General features: G+C 37.7%; 1 protein-coding gene across 6 annotated transcripts in view; it reads right to left on the bottom strand.

Moving 5' to 3' along the window:
- The window catches only part of PLCB4 (phospholipase C beta 4), a 208,343-nt gene that overhangs the window by 172,991 nt on the left and 20,594 nt on the right, over positions 1-14,758 (bottom strand). Inside the window, exons 3-4 of one of the 6 annotated variants that reach the window (XM_040611916.1) lie at positions 3,734-3,777; positions 1,888-1,933 (exon numbers count right to left, since the gene is read on the bottom strand). The exons of 4 other annotated variants lie outside the window; for them this stretch is intronic. The gene's annotated coding sequence lies outside the window, so the exon portion shown is untranslated. The remainder of the gene's footprint in view (positions 1-1,887; positions 1,934-3,733; positions 3,778-14,758) is intronic. One more of the 6 variants, XM_040611917.1, reaches the window with a different exon arrangement.

Below are 14,758 nucleotides of genomic sequence, written 5' to 3'. Positions count from 1 at the left end.
GCAATGTTTCTGTTCATCTTAAGAAGATCAGGATTTTCATCTGTTGCTACAGTAGCAAATAAATACGGTATTCACTTCTTCACACTGGATATGATCTCAGTAACAGCTAAATACTGAGGGCGGGGGGGGGGTGGGGGTGGTAAGTGGCCACATCATTTGCTTAGTTCAACAGCATGCAGACACTTCTAACTTGCTTGGGTTTTGTATTCAAGCTCATTACAGAACTCAGAGGAAAGGAACTTAACTTTGTCCTTCACATGCATGGAAAGCAACAAAATCTCATTCTCCACAAGCTTCAAACCTGTTACAGGGCAGATCCAGGGTTCTGTTAAACAAAAGCTGACTACAAATATTTCTTGCCATACAAACCATGTGGAGAAAAGAACAGCAAGATCAGCTGCAGCCATACTAAATTCAGAGTAAGATCCAAAGTATATTTCTTCATATCTTCTAAGAGATGGAAATACAAATTTGGCATTTTAAATTCACCCAAACAGCTGACCCATTTTTTTTTTTTTGCCAGAAACAGTGTTCTATTGTACTGTATTTTTTCTTTTAATAACAGGTTGCTGATCAAAAAATAAAAACTCTGCACTTGAAATTGCTCAGTACAATTACAGTGAGAACACCAGCTCTCGCCTGCCTAAAAAAAAATAAGAATTATCACTGTGACTGACACATCATTGCATCAGAATACTCTTCTAATGCTGTTTTCCTAGCTTCCTTTATACCTTAATGCAACTGGGATGCAAATGGAAAAGCTGAGAGCAAGAATACTTAAAACAGGATGGTTCCTGCAACAAAAAATACCAGAAATGCAGAAATACTTCATGGTATCAGCAGAGATCCTAACATGACTGTGTTAACTGCTCTCTGACAGATAGAAGGGCAGATTTTTTGAAGACTTCTTAAGCAGTGGAAAAATGGCATAAAAAAGCGATACAAGAATCCAAAAATTAGTCAACAACAAGGGACCTATTCCTGCACCTCAGATCCATGCTGTCTCTGCTGAAGCTATCAGCTGACAGATTTATAGGGGAGTACAAGATGAGAGTAAAAGCACATCAGTACACCATGAGATACTTTTAGCACCAAAGTATTGTAAAACAACCACCAAAACACTGACACTGTCAAAAACTGTGCAGGCTACACAATCTACCACAGGAGCTGCAACACTTTGTGAAAATACCCCATCATATCAACAGTTTTGCCAACCAAATTAAATAAACTGAAGTGAAAGATGAGAGAAGGGTCAAAAAAAACCCCAAACAAAACCTAAAAAATACCACCAAGACCACCACAACAAAAATCTATACGATTTCTCTTTTAAAGCCCATTAATGCAACTAGAATATCTGATCCCACTGATTTTAAGCAGGCTATATAGCAAAACCATGAATAACAAATCTTTGTATTTACAAATCAGGGGTGATTCAACCGATACAAAATGCTATATTTCCTATGAAGTGTACTGGCTGGAAAGCTGTCCAGGGATTAGAACAAATAAAGACTATTCAAGGCTCTTTCCCTTAAATTCGATTCTACTCCAGTAAAACCATTGGATTTTTCCTTTCAACTCCGAGAAGGATTCAGCCTTAAATTACAATAGTCTGATAGCTAAATTTACAGAAGTGGCAATAGCCTGAAAATACAGAACCTCAGAGAGAAAAGAGAACTCATGAAAAAATAAACCTTATGGGATTATCAATTAAGATATTTTAGCTTCCAAACTTAAAATAAATGGAAAATATGCCATATGAACCTCTGTAGATATTAAATTATTTTATTTTTATTATATTGAGACCCATAATTGCACCTGGAAGGAAGGAAAAACTGGATCACTTTGTCCCCATTGGTCTAAAAGCACAAGTACCATCAAGAGACATACCTGACTCATTGGCAGAATGAGCAGCGATGAGACCTGCATTAGCAAGCTTCACATGAAAAAAATAATTAGGACAGTCAAAAAATTTCAGAGGATTTAATTGTTCACATAGCTAAGAAATAAAATCCCCACTATTTTGGAAGTTCAATGAAACAATACGCGAGTAAGGAGTGCCACATCTATCCCTTTGTAAATACTGCCACGTATTTCATTACATATGCTAAATAAACCCACTTTTGGACCCTACCTTTATCCTCCATTGTGTGCCTGATATTCAAAACTTAGGATTTGTTTTAGAAAATTTGTTTTCAACTGTACAACCCAGTTGGTAGGTAGGCTACAGAAAACAGAATCCTTTACTGAATCACATGTGTATGCATTTCACCAGGTAAGTTTGACAAATTTGCCTTTATTCCTTCTGTACGGTATTATGTGTATTTGCATAGAAATCTAAGTAAAAACAGTACTAGCTTGACTGAAGTCCATAATGCCGCCTCAGAGAACCAAGGTGTTTATGCTGAAGAGTAATTTGCCTATGGAGAGAACTTACGCATAAAAAGCAAGCAGAGACTAAGGGTCTCTGCACTTAGTATTAAGCATGACAATGAGAAAATTAAGAAATGCTAAAACAGAAATGTATTTACAGCAAGACATAATCAAGACTCAAGTTTAAGCCCACTAGCTTGCTCCCATCCTGCTCTTTATTTAGAATTGGTTCAATTGCACCAGAATGCAGGTAAAACAGAAATGTTTGCATAACAAGGGCCTTGATAGTACTGCTTTTTGAAAAATTCTTATAAAGGAATGTTCTTGTAACAGACTTATGAAAGTAGTCTTTCTTATAAGCCTAATGGCTGCATGAAGCTAAACAATACCTTCAGTGAAGCAGAAGCCAGCAGCTTTCCTAATGCAGCTCATAAAATCAGTGTATGCAAATTTCTAACCACCACCTATTTCAATTTCCACACATGTCAATATTCCTCATTTACAGTTCATCTAAAAAGACTAACAAACCACCTGTACCTCTGTTGAAGTAAAACTTACACAAATCACTTCACTGAAAAAAGGAGAATATTTTAGACTAAAACATGTAGAACAAAATGTTTGTTTCTACTCTTAAAAAAAGGGAGGTGAGTAAATCTGAACTATTTATTTCATTACCTTTTCTATCTTTTCAAAGGATGTTACAAAACAGACACACCTGATACAAACAAAGATCTAAGTGGAACTGACACACTACAGCAAACATTTTGCTTACCAGAAACATTTCTAATTCAATTTGGAGACATTAGCAAATGTTAGCTTTCTGACTGTCCTCTTAATGGGTTCTTTAACAACTCAGTAGATGCACAGTAACTGTGGGTATATTAGGATAATCAGTCCCAGGAGTAAATTATTCCATCTAACCTTTTACTAATGTTTAAAACCCAAAAATTACTAAGAGAAAGATCTATTTCAAGCAACAGAGACCTTCTGGTTCAAAGGAAATCTGTCTGGTGGACATGATACTGGATTTTCTCGCTTATGTAACAAATAAATTCGAAGTAATTATATCCTGAAAATTTGTTTTGATGTTTGGGAAACTTCTGGATGATTTAGTTACTTCAGGCTTTGAAGCGTGGTGCAGATGTGCAAAATCCCACAAAGGAAACAAGAGAAATTTTATTTGACAATTAAAAAGCACAAATAAAATTTAGTCTGCTTCAGAATTCTACTTTCTGGGCTTTTAAAATAATTTTTAATACTTCATTGAACAGGTTGTTACTTTAAATGACCATCACTAAGGTCTTTTAGCAAAAGGATCAAAGTCTATTAGACTATACCATCAAAGTCCAAATAAAACACATACATTTCCAAGTGTCAAAACATGGCGTCTTTTGCAACCCTGAGCTCCTATAAAAAAAAAAAAAAAAGGTACTGACTTACTGGCTTCACTGTGAAATGGAACAACACGCTTTTTAAAATGCTTTTTAAAAGCATTATTAAAAAAACCACCACCACCACACACACAAGAAAAACCCACCAAAACAACTGCCCAACATTTCAGGATCCTCCAGTCACCAAGAGAATTCAGGTACAAATTTCAGTAACTAAAGAGAAGGAAGATTTCTTTTTTCACCTTTCTGTAAAGTGTCAAGATGTAATATTAATTCTTCCTGTTCTAAGAAAATCTAAAGAGGACTACCAAGCTATTAAACCTTTCAGTGGATCATTTATGGTATGAGTTATTAGCATAATTGGGGGCACACTTTATTCTGACCTTTGCAAAACTTTCATTTCCCAAATGTGATAGATACAAAGTGCTTTTATAATACCAATAATGATTATTTCCTATGGGAAGCTACCAATTATAAGTTGGTGAAAAACGCTATACCGGATGTACATTGAGGAAATGAACACACCTACCAACCATCAGACTAATTAAAGCCATTCTTCAAATATTAATAAAGCTTTTCACTTCCATGAAATATAACCTGTACATTTTAGTTCAACTGCATCCTTGTCAGGTCATTCATTCAACAATAATAAATGTCTGATTAGTGTTTAAATACAGCACTTATGCTGAACATTCACCTTTCCCTGGCAGTAAACCAACACATGTGGGAAGCTGTTTTAATGTTTAACCACTTGAGTCACATTCATGTTGTTTATATCAAGTCACATCAAATGCCAGCAAAAATACTCAAATACAGTAACAAACCCCTTGTGATCTGGACACAATTCTTAAAAAAAATGTATATAAAAAAGTAAGCGCAAAAAAGATCACATATAAGGATAAGCAATAAACTGTCAAACGGCATGTGTTTTGGTTTTATAATACTGACTCCAGTACATTCTGGCAAGGTCACAAGTACAACAGCTAGCTGATTCAATAGCATAATTTCCTGATCTTCTGTCACCTGCTGTCTTGTATAATCTGCTGCCAAAGGTTGGGAGCTAATGCGCACCAAGAAAAGAAGGGACAGAGAGGGTGAGTGTAGCCTTCGAAAATTCACAACTGCACTAACTTGACTGTTAAAGACAACTGCCTTCCCACCAATACACCCTCAACTACCCGGCGTGCCCAGGTCTCTATGTGGGCATGAGGCATGCCAGAGTAGGAGCCTGTTTTAGCAATACCAGCCTCAGGCACCTAGTTTGCAAAGCATCTGTTAACAGCAGTGAAACCACAGCACACAGAAACAGGGAAGCCTTCCAGAAAACGTAGGAGGTATGGCAAATTCAATCTCTTCACAGGTAGCCCTCCCTGGCTTTTTAAAGCTCTCCCTGGATGCCACTGGATGAATAGGTAAGAGTTGGTAGGCTGCAGAATCATACTAGAAAGTAAAAGAATCCCTATTAAGGAATACCCAGGGGACAATCATGTACTCCCACACCACAGAGTAAGCTCCAGCTCTTACAGATTAGTCATTCTGTACAGTGTTGCTTTGGCTATATTACCTTATATTTAAAAGGCATTTGCATGATTTCTCATTTATGCTCTTGCCAATTTGCAAACCTTCACAAATATTTATGATTCCAGATGAGATGGACGTTAAAGTGAACATACTTTTACTACATTGTCACAGCACCTGTAGATTAACACGGAAGAGTATTAATAATGACAAATCTTATTCCAAGTTTTTTGACAATAGAAAACACTCCATGCTGATCTATCAATGATGAAGAAAGGAAAGTTTTTGATTTCCTTTAAAATATTCACCTGGAAACTGGCTCAAGTGTTTAGCATTTTAAAAGGGTAAAATGCCCGCTTCACAAATTGTGTATATATACAATTTATAAAGAAAAACAAAAAGTTCTAGAGTCCAGGCAACAAACTGCTCAATTAAGACACGTAGAGGAAAAAGCCCAGTTAAACCAAAACAAGTAATTTAAAACACACTTAGAGAAGTTTATCTTTTAGGTTTTTCAGAAAAATCTTGGTAGTCGCTTACCTACATCCTTAAAAACAAATGCATTTACACAAAAGCAGCACACACAAAAGCCTAATGGTTTTCAGGCAGACCTAGATTACTTGTAGACAGGCTTGTAAATCCAAACATTTTTCTGTATCTTGGGGCTGGGGGGAAAACTACTTTATTGGGTCTAAAGACTTCACTTTGCTCAGTTCCAACACAGCCACAGACAAATACTGTGCCAATATCCGATATGGACCCTTCAGAGTTAAGGCAGACAGAACTGCTTTTTTACAGGAAAAATGGGTACCAACTTCAAATTCAGCAAACTCAAGTTCCAATTAATCTGAACCAAAAACTTCCCTCATTATAACTCCAGTATTAAAGAATATTTGATCTGCCTTTCAGAGAGGGAATTAAATTCCTTAGTGGACTACATGTAAGACTCAACATGTGTAAAAGCACACCTTATTAGGCAAAATTTTAAACCTCCTTTATTTAGTTTTCAAAGTGAAAGTTTCAGAAATAACTTGGACAGAGTCACTAAATACTAATGTGAACCAGGCATGCCTGACCATCTTGCTGGAAAGGACCTACTGAATTCATAGAGCCAGATGCTCAGCTTAGGTGAATTCAAACCAAATACAAGCCACAAATATTTTAATAGCTAGGTTAACTGGCTTTTCTCCTCCCATAAGCTGTCACAAGAAGCAAAGATGGGGTTGCTTTCTCAAGGCTAAAACAGAGCTCAGCATGAAGAAAATGACTGAACGATTTTTTTGTCAAACTGAGCAACCCTCTTGCTCACAACCAGGAACTGGATATATACACCTGACCATCTACACCTGATTTAATGAGGGAAGTGAAGGACTGCTTCCTTTGTATGAGAAGAGTCTGATCATCAGACCATTTATGAAAACATCCACTGCAAAACATGTATGGTCAAAGTCTTCCACATGCACAAGTGTCTGAGAAAAGGACTCTGCAGATCTTGAAAAAACAGTCTATATATCATCGTAAGAATTACAAGTAATATCTACAGCAGCTCCAAAGATATGCTCCCAACTGCTAACCCAGACTGCAAAAGATCTCATAATACTCTTGTTTACGATTTGTATTTTCAGTCTGGTACAGATCAAACAGCAAAAAGTGCAGCTATGAAATCTAAGTAGATTTACTCACTACTTTTCATTGTAATGTTTAACAAGTCTTACCAATTTAGAAAAGAAGAAACAACAGTTAAATATAAACAATTGAAGAGTAGAATGTATGTCATTAAGCTATTAACAACATTCCATATTTCTCTTTCCTCTTTGTTTTACAGAAAAAAAAAAACCAAACTAGACAGCAGTTTCATCACTCCACATACTGTAACTTTCAAAACTTGGCAAAGCAACTTTTACACATTGTGTTCCAGATCAAATAATATGTGATTCAAAGATCTGGCAGCAGCTCTTTTGGGAGCTATTTCTTACTTTTCTGGCATATACAACCTGTCGAGTTTAGAAAATTTACTCTTAGTAGATTAAGAGGATGTACACAGAGAAAGGGGAAATCAACGTAACCACACTAATTATAAATGAAGTTTTGAATGCAAATTTGATTTGCCACAGAGACTTCCATTGCCTGCAAGAGATCATTCTGATGCAGAACAGCACATGCCATCTTCCCAAATTCCAGTTTTCGCAGGTACTGCGATCAAGAAGGATTTGTTTAGGTAAACAGCTGCCGGTAGAGCAGACTCCATAACTATGTCGCATACACACACACTCTCTGTCCTCTAATGCAATACTCATTAAGAGCAGCAAAATTACAACAGATAAGATATGAACACTAGAACAAAAGCAGGTTCTGGGAAAGCCACAGGATGGTATGGAGTTTTGCCTTTGATTAGAATCTGTTTACTTAAATACTCAACCAAGCATTGCTTCTCTAAACTAGACCACAAAATAATTAGAGAAAACATCCCCAAACTATGGAAATTTTCAGAGGGTTTAGAGAAGCTGAAAACACAAAAAGAAAAAAAATCCTTTCCAAATACAATGCATTTTCTGGCAGTAATTCAGTAATTTTCTTTTTGGCTTCACCAGAAAACAGTAGGAGCTAAAGATGAATGCACTGTTCATGTGGCCTAAGATGACCATCAGTTTAAAAGCAAAGACATATTAGGCAAATAATCTTGGTGTACCAATACTAGGTCTCAGCAGAGAGTTTCAACAGGAGAGTCAGAAATGAAAAAAACATTTTGTCCAAACTCAGCTGTGCACATGACCTTGCTTTCTTCCCCACCACATATCTATTTCCTATACCTGATAGTTTTATTACTAGATTTCCCACTTTTTCTATCTTGCTTCATTTATTTTGAAGTTCTCCTGATACCATCCAGATTGTTCTGAATACTTGTTCACCTCCCTTTCTCTCTTTTTCATATGCTTGGCCTCAGTTGAAGTCAGTAACAAAAATCCCACTGACCTGTCTGCAAAGGAATCGCTTTGGGAACACTGGGAATGTCACTCACTGTGTCTGCCTCTGCCACCATTGCCCTTCAGCTCTCGCACCGAGTCATGCCATGTGAGTTTACGTTGAGAAACCAGTAAGGGAATACTTTCCTCCACTCCTTGCTACCCTAATCCCTCCATTTCGAGACACGTACTCCTGCTAGTTAGTCAGCGCAGACTCTTGTGGTCTGGTTTCCTCCTGAAGCCAATTTAATTAACTACTAAGGAAGAGAGCAACCCAGAAGAAAAAAAAAGGAGGAGGGAGAAGGGAAGCCACAAAAAACCCAATACGTTTTAGTGACTTGAGCCTGCACAGAATTAAATGGTTTGCAATAACTCCCACCTTCTTCACATTTTCCCAAGACCTAACAATATAAGCTGCCATCCCATGTCTCACATTTTCTGACCAGTTCTTCTGACATTGTCCACCTTTACATACAAGGCCAGGTCTTTGCACATTTTAAAAGAACAAGATTCTAACTTTGGGTACTTAGGAAATATAAATTTTGCATATAATAACACCATAGCTTAGTTCCTTATATAGCATTCCCATACGTTTCCAAAATACAGCAAATAGTCTTTCCTTCCTGAAGACTGGCAGATAAATCTTAAAGGGAACGTTTTACAAGGCACTCACTTAAAGAGATACCCAGGCAAAACAAAACAATCTTTCTCAGCCCAAGAGAACTCATACCATGAACAACGAAAACATACAGGAGCCAAGATTTGTTTCCTCTCTTTTTCTGCATTAGAATTTCTGAAGATTCAGGCACGGTTTAAGACAGACCTACCATGGGACAGTCTGAGGCAGCAGTTAGGTAAAACTTCAAGAGTCACCTCCAAAACTCCACTAGTCACACATTCTTTCCTCACTAACCTCTGCTCTGCTAGCACAAATGAAAAACAATTCAGCTGAATAAAAATCATAAAATCATAGTACAGTTGGGTTAGAAAGAACCTTTAAAGGTCCTCTAGTCCAATTCCCCTGCAATGAACAGGCACATCTCAACTATATCAGGTTTCTCAGGGCCCTGCCCAGCCTGACCTTGAATATTTCCAGGGATGGGGCATCTACCACCTCTCTGGGCAACCTGTACCAGTGTTTCACCACCTCCATCATGAAAAATTTCTTCCTTATGTCTAGTCTAAATCTACCCTCTTTTGGTTAACCCTGTCCTATCACAACAAACCCTACTAAAAAGTGTATCCCCATCTTTCTTTTAAGTCCACTTCAAGTATTGAAGGGCCACAATAAGGTCCCCCCAGAGAATTCTCTTCTGCAGGTTAAAAATAACCTTATAATAATTTGTTTAGCAGGTCTACTTTTCAGCCAGATTACTGATTCGCTACTTACACAGCCTTTCAGTGTGAACAAGCATCCAGGGACAAGAAATTAGAGGTTTGGAGTGAGACTGGGGACTACTTTATCAGAAGTGTCAGTTTTAACGTACATGAAACTATAGGGAACCTGACAACTGAAACAGTAACTACTGCCATAAGCTAGGCTTTTGCTGTCACTAGCTTTTTAGCTTCCAGAGCTCTGCCTCTGCTCTGAACCACCACCGTGTCTCAGTCTGAGACCTTCACCAGTATATACTTTCTGCTCCTTCCATGCTCACCCTTCTCACCAAGGTCTACCCATCACTGGATTTTGCTGTAATTTAACAGAACAGTCTTTCAAAGGAAAATACAAAGACTACAGGATCACAAACAGCAGAGAATGTTTGAAAACAATGCTTCATCTGGATGCAATAAGCTTCGTTTATTTTTCTTTTGCCTCTCTATTTTTGTTTTATACTGTTGACTCTAAGTTTTAATGATGGAAGATATTTTAAGCATTCCTGACCTAGAAATGTGCTAAGAATAAGAGAACTTTTATAAGGAAAATATTGTCCATCTGAAGGGACACTCAGTGCATACTCCACCTAAGTAAGCTATGCATGTTGCTTACAAACAGCAGATAACTTTTCAGTTAGAATTTTTTTCAGTTTTCAGAAATAACTCAATTTCCAGAAACCAGAGATAACATGTATAAAGAATCTGACAGGCTGTAGTATTCAATGGACCTGATTAAGAACACAGTAGTAGGATTGATGGCCAAAATAGATGATATGGAGCAAAATTTAGATCAGGTGGAAAATACCCACCACCACCACCACAAAAAAAAATAAAAATCTTAGTTGCTGTACTTATCATGGACAGTAAACAGATATCCAGTGGAGACACAGTCTAAAGCTAGGACTAAAAACCTCTTTATTCTGACAATAGCAAACTGACCAAACTGCACTGGTCTAACAAGAAGGCAGCTTCTCTTTATTCTCCCATATAAAGTGTCACTTCTATTTTGGGAGCAGCTACCATGCCCCATATCACAACCAGGAAGCAAATACTTTAGGACTAAAACCCATCCTCACTTATGTCAGTGCTTATATGAATATGCCCACCAGCTGTGACAACAGAGTTAGTGCAGATCCACACTGGCATAAGGAAAACAAGCACAAAATTTTTGTGCTTGTAGCACATAGATTACATAGAGACAAGTTCATCAAGGTTTGGTCTTTTCAAGTAAAGCAAGCAGTGTAACATTAGAAATTACAGTAGATAATTCTTACAAGTATGTTGGTGTGAGCAGCACCATATTAACAGTGCCTGTGTATGCACCTGCAGTACTTTCACAGCACAAGATGTCATCTGTGGCTATATGGCACTATCTTGGAGGCCCCAGAAATGTGAAAAAAAGTCATGCAAATCTACGAAGCACTTCCTCAACTGTTAAAGCAAAACCAGTAGTCCCTTCAAATATAATGATCATAGCAGACACAATCTGTAAGCTTCAACACTCTTAAGAACCTAGGTTTTAGAAGAGTCAATAACCAGTCTTTTATTTTGTGATTACAAAAGGAAGGGAAAACTTCCACAATGGTATGATTAAGTGATCTGTTAATGACCTTCCTGAATACAAGACAAAGCTGCATCATTTCACCCCCACTCTGTATCAGACTTGAGGTACAGCTGCTCTGCCTTTTGCCCCCACCCTGCCAGGGTCCATCAGAGCACACAGACCCCTTGAACAGGTTTCCATCTGGAACATACAGCAGGGTGGACAAACACAATTTACATGCTTTGAAAGGATGACGCAGTTAAGAGTATCTCTCCCAACTCTGTTTCACTATCTATGCCATAAGAACTGCTACCCTGAAGCAATCTGCCAGTACTCTGATATTATCCTTAACGTAACTATAGAAGATAAGTGCTTTGTTTTGTTTTTATGAAGGCTGCAGAACACACAGAAATAGGTAAAGAAAGAAAAAAAAAAAGTATGTCATACACACAGATTAATATACCTAACCCATTAGCTACTAATATTCCTGCCCTCCTTTAGTGATTCTAGCCAGTAGTCCATTAGGTGCTCATAAACTCCACGCTGAGGATCCCGTTATTCAATAACACCTTCAAGCCACATTAATGGATAGCGTTTTAGTAGTGGGAACCCTTACACTCTTTCACAGTTCAGCTTATCTGTGGTGATGGCTCTAATCTGCATTTCTCCCTTCCTTCACCTTTGTTCAGTCAGGAAGGTATTTCAGCTTTTTCAGAGTAGAGGGGTGGGGGGGAGTCAAACAGCAGTTTGAGAAAAATATCAGTGTTCCTTCACCACAGTCTGATTCAAATATAGCCTGCCTACAGGATAAACAGAGTCAATCAATGAATGCTCCAGTGTGCTGCTAAATACTAGACAGAATTAGTAGACTTTTCCACAAGGCTGGGCTGTACCCAAACTAGAGACTGAGGCCTTTCCCCGTATTTCCCATGTAAAAATACTTCCTTTTTAACAATAAGGTACACAATCACATAAATAGAATTAACACAGGCAGCACATAATTGGTTCTTATTGAGTGCAAGGTACAGCGATAATGAAGAATCCCCCTGGGGCTAATAATGTGGCTGGCGTGAATACTGCTCTTAGTTCCCCATCTGAGGGAGAGAGTGGCACAGGAGCACAGGTAATTTCATCAAAAATACACATGCCAGGTGATCTGACACTGTCCTTTTATGTACAAAAGTTTTGCAATTCTAACCTGTAAAAATACCACAGGTATCTTATTTCACCTCCATAAAAAACAGCTAAAAAGTGGTGATGAATAAAATCAATGAGGTAACCGTGATGGTCAGTAAGTTGTTTTAATTATTATTCCAGTCAGGAATGCCCAGTGAACATTATGCCCAGCCAGCTTAACATTATAAACTTCAAGAGGGATTCAACAATCCGTCCTTAAAAAAGTGTTGGAAAACACAATTTATTAAAAAAAAAAAAATATTCTTTGGCTAGTTCTCTCTTCAGCTCAGTCTCTTTAGAAGCAGGAAAGGGGTCAAAGTTCCTGAAGCTCCTGAGTATTCAATAACATGAATAATGCTTTCCTAAAAAGCGCATCATCATAGGTAATGATGTGTTATGATAAAGGCACCAGCTCTGTTGCACACCCCTGTCCTCCCACCACTAGGTGAACAGAATAAACCTGTAAGGACACACCACCTGACCTCATCTCCTGAAGAAATACTGTCTAGAATCACACTGTAATTAAACAGACAATAATGCATGATGGTCTCACTTATCTTTAATAATATGATTGTTTAGTATGCTTGCTACCCAAAAAGCCTCTCCCAGGCATTCTCAATATAACTATTACATACTAATATGTATTAATGTATTAACTACAGTATGCTGCTCACAGACCCTAAAACTGACTGTACAAATTGTGACTGCCTGGGGCTATTTTTGTTTTAGATTTGTCTTGTTGTTGAACAAACTATCTCCATATTTACCTGATATAAATTCAGAAGTTCTGGAATTTTCTTCTCCTTTGTTCCGGAAGATTTTGAAGTCTCTGACTTTCAAGACTGTGTGTAAAACCTATGGCTATCCTTATGCATGCTATGTTTAAATGGTTAAAAATGAGTGAAAGGGAAAATGAAAAGTAACAACTCTAACCTCCTTTACCTAACTCCATATATAGTGGGTTTTCCCGTTATGCAGAGTTTTATTTTGAAAGCGTGCATGATGCTCAAATACAATAGCTACTCAAAGTAAACTGATCTATCCCTTACTTTATCAATATTAAAAAACAGTATTAATTACCCCAGCAGTTCTGTCCCTGCTGTGACTTCATTCTAAATCTAGTAAGAGTTCTCTTGCTTACATCTGGGTAAGGAGTTAGCACTACCTGTATTTTCATACTTTTGCTCTAAGAAAATATTTACACAAGTCTACTTTCCAAGAAAGCTATTTCTGGCCAACATAGGTTTAATTTTTTTCTTTTTAAATTATTTTAGAAACATGTACTTGTGCCCACACAAGAATTATTTTTATCAGATACAAATAAACAAACCAATTGTGAGAGAACACCAGGTCACAGTGCAACAAATTCCCAAATCCTCGTGGTGTATGCCATAGGAATAAACCAACAATCAAGAAGTGAAAACCAAGGAAAACAGAAGTAAGTTTTAATGACTAATAACACAAATGTTATACATACATAGAAATACTGCTACAACCACTGTACCATTACTTCTAATTCTAAAATTCTAGAAGACCAACACAAGCATACCCTTTGGTAGCAATGACTTTCTGCACTGAAATTTTCCTGCAGAAGATCCCTTGAGCAGATCTATCTGCAATTGGAATCCTCATCTGAGAAATCTGATTATACGAGAATTCTGATGTGAACTTCAACACTTTTGTTGCTGATCATATACAAATGTAAATATACCATCTTGTCATGGTCACTTACAAAAAATTCAGTAGAAAGAATAGTGCATGAAATTCTAGACTCCACTTGCACGCGCAGTGCTCTGCCTGTTACGCAGTAAAGATGGGCAAATAACTCCAGCTCAGCTGAATGGTTTGACCAACAGGGCAAGACTGAGGTCTCACTCAGGATTAGTGAGAAACAAGCATTTGCCTCTACAACCCTTTTTAGCCTGCTCAAGTCCTGGATGCTAAAGCAAATGGAATTTTGTGCCACTTTGGTGCTTTTGGAGGAAAAGTAGCTTTCAGACAGCAGAAACAAATAGGGTAAGAATCCGTGATACCAGTGGGATACACAAAACTACACTCACACTAGGAGTATGTATGAAGGGAATGTAAACTGGTGTGCAAGTGACCCAAGCCTGAGTATAAAAAAAACCACCATAATAAAATTGTTTTCCAGAAATGTGAGGTGAGAAGAATCTACCAGAATCACATAAAGACTAGAGCACTTAAATTGCCTTTGCAGCTGTTTTAAGAATGGCTCCACATTACCACTGCAGTTTTAGTCAGGCCTGAAAGGGGGGTGGGTGGGGGCAGGACACAGGCAAAAAGATCAGTTTATTTCTCACCCATACTTCCCAGAATGTTAGGCTACTACAAAAAGATGAGGCCACTGGAAACCTAGAATACATGCATCTGCGTGTCACTCATCATACTCACACAGACACTTT

Source organism: Falco naumanni, chromosome 12 (genome assembly GCF_017639655.2).
Source record: "Falco naumanni isolate bFalNau1 chromosome 12, bFalNau1.pat, whole genome shotgun sequence".
In the NCBI taxonomy this organism is placed as follows: domain Eukaryota; kingdom Metazoa; phylum Chordata; class Aves; order Falconiformes; family Falconidae; genus Falco; species Falco naumanni.
The sequence above is the reverse complement of the archived record's forward strand: the minus strand, read 5'-3'. Positions and strand labels throughout refer to the sequence as shown.